We start from the raw sequence: 14,405 nt of genomic DNA on the forward strand, positions 1-14,405 counted from the left end.
TCATTTTTTGCGTGAAAATTAATGGCTACAACAAATCGATGATGGTTTATTATTTTTTCGTGAAAATTAATGGCTACAACAAATCGGTGATGGTTTATCATTTTTTGCGTGAAAATTAATGGCTACAACAAATCGGTGATGGTTTATCATTTTTTTCGTGAAAATTAATGGCTACAACAAATCGGTGATGGTTTATCATTTTTTGCGTGAAAATTAATGGCTACAACAAATCGGTGATGGTTTATCATTTTTTGCGTGAAAAGTAATGCCTAAAAGAGTTTATAATTTTTAGCGCATGAAAATGAATAGAGAAAACCGCATTTTAGCATACTTAGAGAGTGGAAGGTAACCGCCGACAGAGAGAGAGGGGTTATCCTGCCCGTTAGATCATACGATCAACGGTCGGCGGGCACGATCCGCGTGACATGGGCTAGACCAATCAGAGCAATGTTGCACGTCTGCGAGAATTTGTGGAGGGAGAGGGCAAAACCGAGTAGTATCAAGAAACCAAGGGCACACGTGTAATAAACAGACTAAGGGATTCAAATATGAGATTTAAAAAATGGAAAATGCGTGTTTTGTACAATGAAACCCATCGTGGCCTACCTCATTTAGACAAATATACATGAGTGTGACAATTGTGGCCTCATTTAGACAAAGTATGTTTTGGGGAAAGCTGTTTTGGGAAGGGCTTATTGTGGAAAACCATGCACCTTCATAGCTACTAGGTGATTTGAGAAGGCCTTTGAGAAGTGGCAATTTGTGGTAAAACTTGATTTATCTATGACTTATCTATGTTTTGAGAGCTGGCAATTTGTGGTAAAGACTCCATGAGTATGTGCCACTATTTTCGAATTTTTTGCACATTAAATGACTCATTTAACTAGTTAATCCCATTTGTTGGCTGTCCGTTGACCAGCTACTTGAGGGTAAAGCTGAGGCATATTGCACTAGCCGGTATTAGCACTCAAGGGGAAAAGCTGAGCACACAAAAAATGCTAGTATAATGCTCGAGGTTATACCTGAGTATATCTAAATTTCCGGGGTTAGACTCGAGGACGCGTGTTGCGGTGCGAAATGAAAGACGTGCAATTGTTGACGCGTAGACGCCGGTCGCGGTGCGAGAAGTCGAAGACGTGCAATCGTGGACGCGTGGCGCATTGCGAGAAGTCCAAGACGTGCGGACGTGCAGCGGTGGACGCGTAGGACGCGGGCCGCATTAACCACCCCTTGCCTTTATAGACGCCTCCTCCCACTATCTCTGTCACTCTCACTCGCCTACGCAACGCCGCCTCTCTCACGTCCCATCATCTTCTCCAAAGCAAAAAACCCTCTCCCTCTCCCTCTCCTCTGCCGGCGAGATGGACAAGGAGAATGCCAATCCCATCGTCCACGGCGCCGTCGGCTCCAAGCGCGACGCCTCCCTCTTCGACGCCGTCCCCTCAGCGGACGTCGCCGCCGCCTCCGCCGGTGCATCGGAGGCTGCTGCCGCCGGTCGCGGTCAGATCCCGCCTGGATGGGACCCCTACGAGCCGGTGCCGTACGTCCCGCCCCGAACCGCTACGACACCTCCATAGAGGACCCATGGAGCGAGGTAACTACGGTTTGCTTCCTTTTTTGTTCCCCATTCCTTTTTGAACCCTATTTGTGCTGGTGTAGATGGATTTGTGGATGGATGAGTATTGGGCTAATATTTGCGCCGATTTTATTCCATTTTGGTTTGATCCCTCCTTGATTTCGTTTAAGATTTGGGGTTCGGCCGTTCGGTTAATTTATGCAAGTAATAATGGGATCTCAATCGGTTAATTTATGCAAGTAATCATAGGATCTCAATCAATTATTTTATGCACGAATCAAAAGATATCAACCGTTTAATTTTGCAAATAATGCGGGATGTGTTCAAGTTCAGATCCGGAATCTGTTTCTTTGCCTATGATGAATCGGTGGGCACGCATTTTTACGAGGGAGGGTTCGGCGAACCATTTACGTGTACAAATCTGTTGTGCATGAGCTTTGGTTCGCTTACACCGTCCACTGTAGACATATAATCGTGTCCACTCTAAGCGAGGCTGCCTCTGTTTTCCTAACTTTGTTATCATGCACGTTTGCAACTCATTCACTAATAAATTCCCGTTTGATATGGATCAGACTGTCTGGCCGGCGGCGGCGTCGGCGGCGACGACGAGCACCATGATGTCAAGACTCGCCGGAGTGCTGCGGAGGCTGCGGGTCGGCCGATGCGTCTCCTACCTCGGCGTCGCCAAGGGTGTCTACGGGTGCCCCTTCGCACTAGGAGGCTCGGCGGCACGGCTTCAAGCTGCGTCCTCACGGATGCCGAGAACATCGGCCACACCAACCCCAAGGTCGGCGCGTCGGTGAACCCCAACTCCTTCCGCGCCAAGCACTTGGCGCTCGACATGCACCTCCGCAGCATCCAGCGGGTGGAGATCTCCGCCGGGCACATGCCTCCGCTCAAGCCCAAGGCTCCCAAGGGGAGCAACAAGTGGAGAGCGAGGGCGGATGGGGTAGGCGGAGTCCTGGACGTGTCTTCTGCTGCCTCCTCCATTTTGTTGATGGGATCCCTTTGTTGTTAGCTAGGGATCCCTCGTTGTTATGTTGTTAGTATGATGGTCTTCGTGCTTGCTGTGAAGAACCTCGAACCCTACTATGTTTGGCTGCTTTGAATGCAGCTTATTATCTATATTAATCTATCCCTATTCTACTATATGACCTTGTGAATTTATTGTACATTCCCTGTAGATTTGCTTCTAGATTTAACTACATACATATGGACCAGATGGAGTACTAGCACTACAAGGAATCGGGTCTATTGCAACAAAAAAAATTGTCGCAATAGATGTCGTTTTGTGGCAATATGCACCTATTGCCACGAAATGACGTTCGTTGGCAAGCGTTGCAATTACATGTATGGTAATAGGCTATTGCAACGAAAACACGATTGTGGCAACAAAGCGATCTATTGCAACAACCATGTAGGAAGTTTCCACATGTTTTCCCGTGGCAGCACTCACTTGTCTCCACAATTTGGTTTGTGGAGATAGCTTGTCTCAACATGCAGCCGTGTCGTGGCGTTTGCCAGTTTGTGGCGATAGATATTTGTGGCAATAACCTATGCCAACGACCTAAGTTTCGTGGCGCACTCTTTCGTGGTGATAGCGAGCAGTTGCGATAACCTATGGCAACATCTACTGGTTTGTAGCATTAGCCATTTGCAACAATAAAAAGTTCTTCGTTGCTACATCCTAGCGCAACAAAGCATGTAGTCATGGCGTCTAGGATTTGATGCAACACTATATTTTTCGTGGTGCTAACCTAAGGCAACAGAAAGTGAGTTGTGGCAATAGCTTATCGCAACCATAAAAAAATACAACCATTGAATTATAAAATTTAAATCCACACGTATAATATGTAGGTTCATACAAATCATAATTCTCATATCAAATATCCATCAAATGCAACTAAAGTAAAATGTAGCAATCCAGCAGAGTTGAGTCCATTGCTACCATGGTAGTTGAACTCTCTAAACTATGTGCGTTTTTCGTGTACTTCAACCTGTCCAGCTAAGTCTTTGGGTCCTGCAATCAAAAAAACGAAGAAAAAAATTACTAGAAGCCTATATTAAGTAAAACAAGTAAGTTGTGTCAACAAGCTAATACCTAATGAAATTATGTAAGGCAATATCTATGATTGAATGCCCAGGTGTTAACCATGCAACATACCCAGGTGTAAACCAAAAGGGAATGCAACGAGCTGACGAGAAGGCTTACCTTGTTGATGAGATAAAATTATAAAGTAAATTTTGATTACTTCACGATTCAGTGTTTCAGTTGCATGACGAACTACAATGTGAAAATAGTACAAAGATCCTATTTGAGTGAATGATTTATAGATGGTGTGACCTATACAAGTGCAAACGACCTACAGTAGTAGAATTAAAACAACCACAAAATAACATGATTGATCTACAGAAGTGCAAACAATATGCTCTGATTCTGCTACTTGCAATCAAATATATGCTTTCAGTATGTAATTTCAAGGAAATACTAAAATATTATATGTATTAGATTCCGCTACTGAGATTCAGTGTTTGCTAAATAGATATCAGAGGCTGATGATATTTATGAAAGAATAAGAAGATACAGAGTGCCAGAAACTTTGAACAATACATATCAGCTCAGTTAAGTTCATCGCTATATGTTTCAGACTTTTAAACAACAAGTTCAATTCAGTTAAGTTCTTAGATTCCGCAGTTTCAGACTTTCAAACAGCAAGTTCAGTTAAGTTTATCGCTATATGTTTCAGACTGCAAATTACAATTTTAAAAGACAAATTCACTCAGTTGAAATTTCTATTGTATGAATTAGGATTAGCTAAATTTGAACAGCAGTATATAATGTGTTATTCAAACATTAGACAAGAAACAAGTTAGACGTTACAAAAGTGCAAACAACCTAGTAGAAATAAAACAGTGTCATATACTGCACACGAGTAGCAAGTACGCAATATTTTTGGTTTCAGATAGGAAAGAATCTATTTAGTAATGAATGGATTAAACCATATCTGCATGCAAGTATCCGGTTTCAGTATCAGGTTTCAAGTAGAACAAAAAGGAGCACTGAAATTTCAGTATCAGGTTTCAAGGAGAACCAAAAAGGATAAAATGATCAAGTTGTTTAAGGCATCATAACTTGCTTTAGTCAAATAGATGACAAAACTATTCAGAGTTCCATAGTACGATTGCACACGCAGATTTTAAAAGTCTGAAAGATCACAAACTCACAATGTACAAAATGTTTAGAAGAACGGTTTAATCCAGAACATGCATTAAGCACATATTTTCGGTTAGAATCATCACAAATTAAATTATCAATCATAAAAAAATGTTTCAGAGGATAGAAGGGAAGAAGCAATCCAGTAAGAAGTTCACTCAGCTGAAATTAATATTGTATGAATTAGGATTAGCTAAATTTGAACATTCAGTATATAATGTGTTATTCAAACATTAGACAAGAAACAAGTTAGATGTTATAAAAGTGCATAACTGCATACAACCTAGTACAAATACTCTGCTATTATCTAGTTGTTCTTGAATTCTAAAAATATCGATGAGTCTATATACGCTTCCTGTGGAACTGTGCCTAGACGACTAGAATTCCAAGTTTGCAACCAGTGAACAGCGAGTATTTATCACTGCCAAAATTTGCTATGCCTGTGTACCCATGTCCCGAGGGCTGAGGGGAACAGGATCCTCTGACGTGAAGAAGGCAAGTCAGGGAAAATAAGGTTGGGAAGTCAGGCTCCTGTAGCATAATCACCCTGTTTTGCAATGTAACTAATTACTAAAGGTAATTACTGTAAATTAAACTAAATTTTATTACACCATAATTTTCTCAGTATGTAATTACTTCAAATGCATAACATTAATTTGTATTATGCAAACTAAATTAATTTATTTGGATTTTAATCATATGGTTTGAAAGAAGGAAAGTTAGAGCACTGTAGCTTCTCTAACTTTTCACCTGCAAGTTAGAGGATCCAGCTCCGTCCCGAGGGGAGTAAATATTACAGTACTTTTATTGCCTGATGATTGATTATGCGATAGTCATACATCCACTAAAACTAATCAAAAATTGCAGAGGTTCGTGAACCCTCTGCATGGCTGTGTTGCATGTTATTTTTTAGAAAAAAATTATCGCATCATTAATACTACCACTAGTTAATTAGTATAGGGCATTCACCCCTCCTGCTCGGAATGATTGTGTTGAGAAATTTTAGGAGTGAAAATTAAGGTGAGTAATTAGTGGGGAATTCAGATGCATGGGCTATCCAGACTTACCCGATTTGACGATGAAAATAGAAGGAAGAAAAGTTTAATAGGATAGCAAATTAAGAAAGTGATTAGGGAAGTTAACATTTCTAGCACAAAACCTATAGCCAAATCGGCGTTTCCATCAGATCATAAATCTAGAACCACATGTTTTATTGCATCAGAAGAGTGGATCATACAGAATATCAAGCTGATGTTGAGAAAAAATGATGACAGTAGTGGAAGTAAGACAGTAACAAAAACAAAAGGGATGTAATGTTGCGATTCACATATATTACAGGCTTATCAGATGATTCACATACAGTACATGCTAGCTGCAGTTTTTTTACTAACTTTGGCTAGGACATGTTAATTTGCTAATCCATTCCCAGAGTAAAAAAGTGGATAGGCACCAATTGAACCAAAGTGGACATGCACCAATTGCAACTGTGAACATGCAAGAACATACACATCGAAATCTAAAAAAATTCAGAACAAATAAAAGATACGGAGGTGGTCAACCAAAAGTTGAGCAATGTGGAGAAATTTCAGTACGGACGGGATATATAATAAAAAGGATCTAGAGCAGGAACTCTATCAGATTTGTTGAGATGGGTTGCAATAAAACTAATGCAAATCAGGATGTACTGTACTGGCCTACCAAGTACCAACAGAACGCGAATCAGGATGTGGAGCACGGAATACCAATCTAGCAGTATTCTAAAGGAATCATCTTGTCTCGTGCTAGCTATGGAGGGTCAGAGTTGCGGCTTGGTGATGAACGCGGCCGCATCTCCAACTCCGGGTCAACCATTTGGCGATGGATCCCGATTGATGCGTATGAGCGCGCGCTACCGCGGGAGGTGGGAACTTCGCTCGTGATGGAGGGAAAAATGGAGGCGGGGATGCAGGGGAAGAATAGGTGCACGGCGGCCGTCGGCGATCTAGTTGTTTTTCTAGATGGGAGGAAAAAGGAAGTAAATTACCTTGCTGTGTTGACGCCGTGATGATTCGGTGAGGAGGAACGTGGGAAGAGACCTCAGATCCAATCGCGCGTGATGACGCCGTGATTTAGTTTAGAGCACTATATAATCGATAGTTACGGGGTAGTTTAGCGGGAAGGTTAAAATATAGGCTATTTTGGTGGGAACAAAATTTTATAAGGACAATAATTAGGGGGCATTTAGCGGGAGGTTGGAAAATATTGGCGCAAATTACTGTAGAAGCTAAATTAGGCGGTGGGAAATTAATTCGTTTTGGAGGGAATGTTTAGAATAATAAAATAAATTGAAAAAAAATGTTCCGGACCACGCGACCTCGACGGCGGTTGCGAGATGCAGCTCGCATCCTGGCCGCATGACGACCTTGATACCGGCGGCTGCGAGATGCAGCTCGCGTCCCGGCCGCACTGATTCGCGGATGGGTCGGACCATGGCGACCTCGACGCCGGCGGTTGACCTGCTGCTTCGCCTTCAACCACGATGGGTTGTTGTTCGCCGAGCGGCCGCTGGCAAATTGGTCTTATGCGTCGGGGGTATATTCATATTACCGCGCGTCGGCGAACACGAAGGTGCCGGCGATGACCCCTTACCACCGGCGAGGTGATCGCCGGCGAACACGAATGCGCCATCGATAGCCCAAATCCATGCGCCGACGGTAAGGATTTATGTAGTAGTGTCCCTCTTCCTCCACCGCTGCCGCGCGGTTCTGGCGATGCGACGGTCCATCTATGCCGGTCCAGATGGGTGATGCGACGGTCCAGCTATTTCATTCCATATATAATGGTTTGTATCGAGAAGTATTTGTACATACACAAGGGGTCATCATGTTGATCATGGAACCAAAATGAAATGCCGCCACATATGTCGACGCTTTCCAACTTGGAAAACCCTAGGTGTACTTGATGTAGGGTAATGGAGGTGATGTGGGCGGGGGGGGGGGCTAAACATAATGGCACCTTCACTTTGAGGCTATCATAGGTCATAGTGTTGCCTTCAAATATGATTGTAGATGGGAGATGGTACCGCCGATCTATGCCGGTCCAGATGGGCGATGCGACGGTCGATCTATGCCATTCCATATATAACGGTTTGTATCAAGAAGTATTTGTACATACACAAGGGGTCATCATGTTGATCATAGAACCAAAATCAAATGCCGCCACATATGGCGACACTTTCCAACTTGGAAAAACCTAGGTGTACTTGACGCAGGGTAATGGAGGTGATGTGGGGGGCTAGGCTCATTGAAAGAAACATAATGGCACCCTCACTTTGAGGCTACTAGGTCATAGTATGGCCTTGAAATATGATTGTAGATGGGCGATGATATGGTCGATCCATGTCAGTCCAGATGGGCGGTGCGACGGTGCGTCTATGCCATTCCAGATATAACGGTTTGTATCGAGAAGCAGTTGTGCATGCAAAAGGGGCCGTCGTGTTGATTATAGAACCAAAATCAAATGCTGCTACATATGTCGACACTTTCCAACTTGGAAACCTTAGGTATTTGATGCAGGGTAATGGAGGTGATGTGGGGTTGGGGGGGCTACGCTCATTGATAGAAACATAATGGCACCTTCACTTTGAGGCTACTAGAGGTCATAGTGTTGCCTTGAAATATGATTGTAGATGGGAGATGGTACCATCGATCTATGTCAGTCCAGATGGGCGATGTGACGGTCGACCTATGCCATTCCAGATATAATGGTATGTATCGAGAAGCAGCTGTACATACACAAGGGATCGTCGTGCTGATCATAGAACCAAAATCAAATGCTGCCACATATGGCGACACTTTCCAACTTGGAAAACCCTAGGTGTACTTGACACAGGGTACTGGAGGTGATGTGGGGGGCTACGCTCATTAAGGAAGTTCGATGGTACATCGACATTTATTTGAAACTACCCTAATCTACTCTAAGTCCCAGTCGAAGTTCGACGAGTGGGTGGTGTCGGACACCGGAGTGGATGTCCACTCGAAGGAGGAGGAGGAGGAGGAGAGGACGATCGTCGATGGCCCGGCGCCGTTTTTCTTCTCCTCTGTCTTCCTCGCGGCCTTCTCCACCCTCTCCGCCTTCCTCCCTGCCTGGCGCTGCTCGCGGTCCGCCTTCTTCTTCTCCACTGCCGCCTTCTCCTCCTCCTTCTGCGCGTAGACCGCCTCCATCGCGGCGACGTCCTCCGGGAACTGCCGCGCTCGAGGCGGAGGCGCTCGTCGCGCTCCACGATGAAGAGCCGCTGCTCGAGCTCGCGCTGGTGCCATTGCTGCTCGCGCGTGACGGTCGGCGACGGCGGCGCGAGCGCCGCCGCCTGCTCCTGCGTCCACACATCGTCGAAGTTCATTGTGCGGCAGGAGCGGCCGAGGCGCCAGGCGACGACGTCGTAGGCGCGCGCCGCCTCGTGCGCCGCCTCGAACGTGCCAAGGCGGATGCGCTCCTCGCCGGAGCGGATCTCGGCATCGAAGTGGCTGCTTGGCCGCGGTAGCCGGAGGAGGAGTGACGGCGGGGAGGCATCGTGTCGGCGGAGGTGGAGCGGCGGCGCGGGCGCGACGTGGGAGGCAGAGGTGGAACGACACGCGGACGGCAGAGGTGGAACGACACGCGGGCGGCTGAAGTTTCCGGGTGGTTGGCTTGCGCGCGCGTGGCGTTTATAGCACGCGCGGCAGCCCAAGATGCAAGTTTCCTGCATGTGATAGCGCAAAAATCGTGGGCGCGGCAAAGCTTTTAGCGTGCCGCTTTTTCACGTGTCCCTTTGGGGTTCGCGCGGGCTCCCGCGCGTGCCAAACTAGCGGTTTTTATCGTGTGTTGGAGGTGCTATGATGCGAGTAGGTGAAAACACAGTTATGGCTTGACGCCTTGTCTCCCTTTACTCAGATTGATATATGCAAGACCCGACCCCTGTTCTCTTTCTAGTCCCCTTTCTGTATAGACCAAATCCCACCCGAGTCTCCATCGCCAGAGGACAGAAGATGGAGATCCAGGAGGTGGTTGTACTCTTTGATAGCGACGATGAGGGAGCTTCTTGTCCATGTAAGCCGTCGCCACAATTTGTGTCTCCTATTTTCATCTAGTTGACCTACGCCCCACAAATAATACTTTCCATTGATTTGCGCTATCACACGCTGCCGCCGCCGCCGCATTTTGGAAGAAACCGGAGAAGAAGAAGGTTGCAGAGGACGCCGCTTGCTGGTCCAGGAAGCGCCGCCTTGCCGGCTCCGCTGGCGGATCGAAGGCCCGCCAAGACGTCGTCCTCGGTGGCGGCTTCACGAAGCGCCTCCGTGCCGTAGGTTGCATTTGAAGCAAGCGCGACGACACCGTCGCCGCAAGCGGATCGAGGAAGCGCGAAGACACCGTCGCCGCTGGCGGGTCAAGGAAGCACCGTCATGCTGCCTCCGCTGCCTTACTTTGTTAAGTGCAAGCAAGTTTTAGAAGTTGTGTCCTATTTTGTTAAGTTGGATGTTAAAGTTGTGCACTTGAAACTTGGTTTAAGTAAGTGCAACCAAGTGGTCGCTGGTACCAACGAAATCACTTTTGGTGCTGTATAACTCTATCTTTTATTGTATATAAGTATGCTTGTTAAACAATGAAATCACTCTTTTCCTGTTGTATAACTATATCTGTGATTGTGAGAATATCATATGCAATATGCAAGTTTGAAACTTCATAATTGTTTTGGATGAATCATCAGGTTACTTTCGTCTTACAAGTTATAGCAGCAATCAAACTTCTAATCATCTCATTCCCTAATGGGTCTGCATAATTTCAATTTACTTCTAATAATCAGGTTTGTTGTTAAATTTACCCCTAGCTAGAATTGAGGAGTAGCACTCCTGCATGCAATCTTTTTCTTAAATGGACCGCATGCAATCTTTGTAAATCACGCTAGTGTGATTGCTTTGCCCATGTACCTACCATTTTATTTCTTTCCGTCTATCTAAATCAAGGGAGCTCCCACAAATATAAATCCTTTTAACATACATGCAGTGGGGGAAAGGTAAAGGATCGTTATGGAACAGAGGGTAAGTGGTATCACCATTCGGTTAAAAAAATCTTTATTACACTTTGGGCTGAAACGGTGGGTCAAATTAGACATTAAAAAAAAACAAAAGTGCCAACGATAGCTCCTCCCGTCCTTCGTCTTTGACGCCGTGGCCGCCCCGTCCCTTGTCTTGCATCGCCGCCGCTAGGGTTCTTCAACAGCGGTGCGTCCTCATCATCCCGAAAGGCAAAGTGAGGCCCCGCATGCAATTTCATCAGTCTGGGGCGGATTTCGTTATTCCTTGCGTTCTACTCATCGAATTTGATTTGGCGTGCATCAAGGAGCAGTGTCTAGTGTCTGTGCCGTAGTGGTGTTACCAGGAAAAATTAGGGACCAATTGCTTCAGGTACTGCATATACGTCTCAATCCCAATACTCTCAATGGAGGCACATACATGGGAAGTAATGTATGTTGTAACTGAAAATTACCTCGCCTGATGAACTAAATGGAAAAATTCAACAGGGCTTGTTGCCTCTGAAAGTTTTATCACAATGGAAAAATCATGAAAGCCTTGGCAATTAAGTTTTGTCACAATGGAAAAAATCATGATAGTTGCAAAAAGCGTGTAAACTTACTACAAAAGAGTTTTGTCCGTACTCTTTACAACAAGCAAGCCTTGGCCCGTTGGTTAGAGGCGCTTTCCTGCACATGCGAGGTGCGAGCTTTGAAACCTACTTTTTGCAATTAATTTTTTCCTTATAATAAAAAGGAAAATGAATTAATCAGCGATAATGATACCTATTGCATCTTTTTAATAAAGATTGAAAAATCCAGGATTGTAGCAATATCTTATATATATTACCATGGATACGTAACTTGTTGCAATATGCAAATAATTATTGCAACGAAATGGGTTTGAGGCAAAACACTAGTATTACGACAAATTAGTATTTTGTTGCAATACAAGTTATTTTTTGCAACAATGTGAATACTTAGCGCAACATGGGGAAATGTTGCAATATCTTTTCAAATATTACCACAATTTTATGCTTTTGTTGCATTAGCTCGGCTCTATTGCAACAAGGTGTAAAGTTTATGCAACGAAGCGTAATTGTCGCAATAGGAACACCATATTACAACGCCGCTATGTTTTGTTGCAATACACGCCCTCTTTTGCAACAAAAAAGGTGACTACTGCGACAAAACTAAATTGTGGCAATATGTGGAGGCTATTACCACGAATGGGGGTTTCGTGGCAATATTGCATTCTATTGCAACGAAAACTGGCCGTTGCAATAATTATTGTTGCAATAGACCGGATTTCCTGTAGTGTAGATTGGGCTCCCTACTAGATTTGCTGCCATATTGGGCAAACAACGAGGGCCAAAAGGCACAAATAATAATTGAAGAAAGACAGAAATGCAAGCTTCTCTAGATTTGATACTAATTAGGTGAAAAAAGGCGGAGAGAAGGAGGCGGGAAAAGGTACTCTTAAAAGGGAAATGCCAATGGCCGAGAGAGACAAAACCCGGCTCACGCTCACGTGCAACCAAACGCTATCTCGTCTGTCCCACGCGGTCCCTTTCTACCGGCCCACGCGACGCGGGCCCACACGACGCGGCCCCACACGTCGGCACGGAGCGGTCAACTTAACGGGAATCCTGCAACGTCGAGACCGCCTTACGCGGGTTTCAAACAAGCACTTGGGGAAAACTGAGGAAAAACTAAGGAGCTGGGGAAAACTGAGCACAACTAAGGAACCGAGGGCACGAAAATAGAAATCCCTTGTTTTTCTGTTTTCTTTTCTTTTTTCTGTTTTCGGTTTTTGTTATATTTTTCAGATTCTAAAATTTTAATTTTTAAAAATTGTTCAAATTGAGAAAATGTTTAAATTCAAAAATGTTCAAATTTGAAAATCGTTCAAATCTAAAAACCGTTCAAATTTGAAAACCGTTCAAATTTAAATTTTTGAAAAATGTTCAAACTTTGAAACTGTTCAAATTTTAAAATTGTTAAGTTAAAAATGTTCAACTTTAAAAAATGTTCAAATTTTAAAATTGTTCAAATTTAAAACTGTTGAAATTCTAAAATTTGTTCAGTTTTGAAAATGTTCAAATTTTACGGAATATTCTATCTCAAAAGATATTTTTGTGTTTCCAAAAAAGTTGTTAGATTTTAAAAACGGAAATATAAACAGAAAAGATAAAACAGCAAAAAGAAAAGAAAAAGGAAAAAAAGCATACATGTTGGGATGGGCCGTGGCCCACTGAACCGCCCCGAGTTGCGGGGGTGTGCGGTGCGTTGCACCGACCGACCAGGTCGGTGTACAGCACGTCCCGTGGAAACTGGTTGCGGAAAGGCTGTTAACGGGCCGGCCCAGGTGGGCGGGGCGAGTTTGGGGGGGCTGGATCGTATCTGTGGAGCGGCGATATCCGGCTAGCTGCTGCCCTGTGACTCTGTGAGTGAAGTGCAACCACCCGGCGAACGAGCCCAAATCCCATTGCCGTTCGATCTATCCACAATGCACAAGCTCAAGCTGTGCCTACGCACGCATGGACCAGAGAGGGTGTAGCCGGAGCACCGATGTAGGGCGCTTCTTTTCAGCGACACCAACGACTACTAGCCGCTAGGCTACTAGCTGTAGCTGGCCACCAGTGCATATGAGACCCAAGAAGTGCACCTACGCTACGGACACGCACGCGTGCGCCGGGCCACCGGGCGTGTTTGGTTCACGTTGTCTTGGAGCCAGCCTCCACAGCAACATAGTTCTTGGCTCAAGTGGGCCCCTGTAAATAAAAACAATGTAAAAAAGAATTTCTCAGTTAGTCTGGTAGCTCGAGGTGTATTTGGTGGGCTTTAGGCTTGCCACAACAGAAGTATGCGAAGGAACTCCGAACGCGCCCTTGCTTTCTCCCGACAGGCTCTTCAGTTTTCCTTCCCTGATGCACGCATGCATCATGCATGTACTTGGGAGGAGGCTCAATTCAAGTTACTGCCTCGTACCATCTTCGGCATGAATCGATTCGAAGTTCCATTATGTGCTAGCGGTACTCCCTATCTTGCTAGTCAGCTAGCTGTGTTGCTCCTCAATACTTTTTTTTTTTTTTGAATAACAGCAGGAGAGCTGCTGTGTTCATTTCAATAGAAGGGTTGATTTACAAGGAGGAAGGCCCTAGAAACGGGTGACTTCCGAGAAAAAGAAAGGTGTACAAATCAACCGGGATCAAAAGGTGTCCCTCCTACCTGGATAACAAGAGGAATGGGCGCACCTGCCATTCTCCAGACATCTACCTCCTCTAAGGTTTTCACTATCATTGCGCTTGCCGGCATTTCTTTCTTCTCGAAAATACGTACATTTGCGTTCTTTCCAAATCTCCCAACGAGACAAGGTTGACTAGTGTTACCACAGTTTTACGTCGCTCCTTGGGTAGCGTCCCTACTAGGCCTCTGTACCAACTTTGGAAGTTGTGGTACGTATTGGTCCAAGAGTTGGGCTTCATCTCATCGTGGCTAAGCTTAGTAGCCACAGCTGACCATACCTTCAAGCTATATGGGCATTCGGTAAACGAGGTGTGTAGTTGTTTCAAGGTTCCTTCGACATA

Source organism: Lolium rigidum, chromosome 5 (genome assembly GCF_022539505.1).
Source record: "Lolium rigidum isolate FL_2022 chromosome 5, APGP_CSIRO_Lrig_0.1, whole genome shotgun sequence".
NCBI lineage: Eukaryota > Viridiplantae > Streptophyta > Magnoliopsida > Poales > Poaceae > Lolium > Lolium rigidum.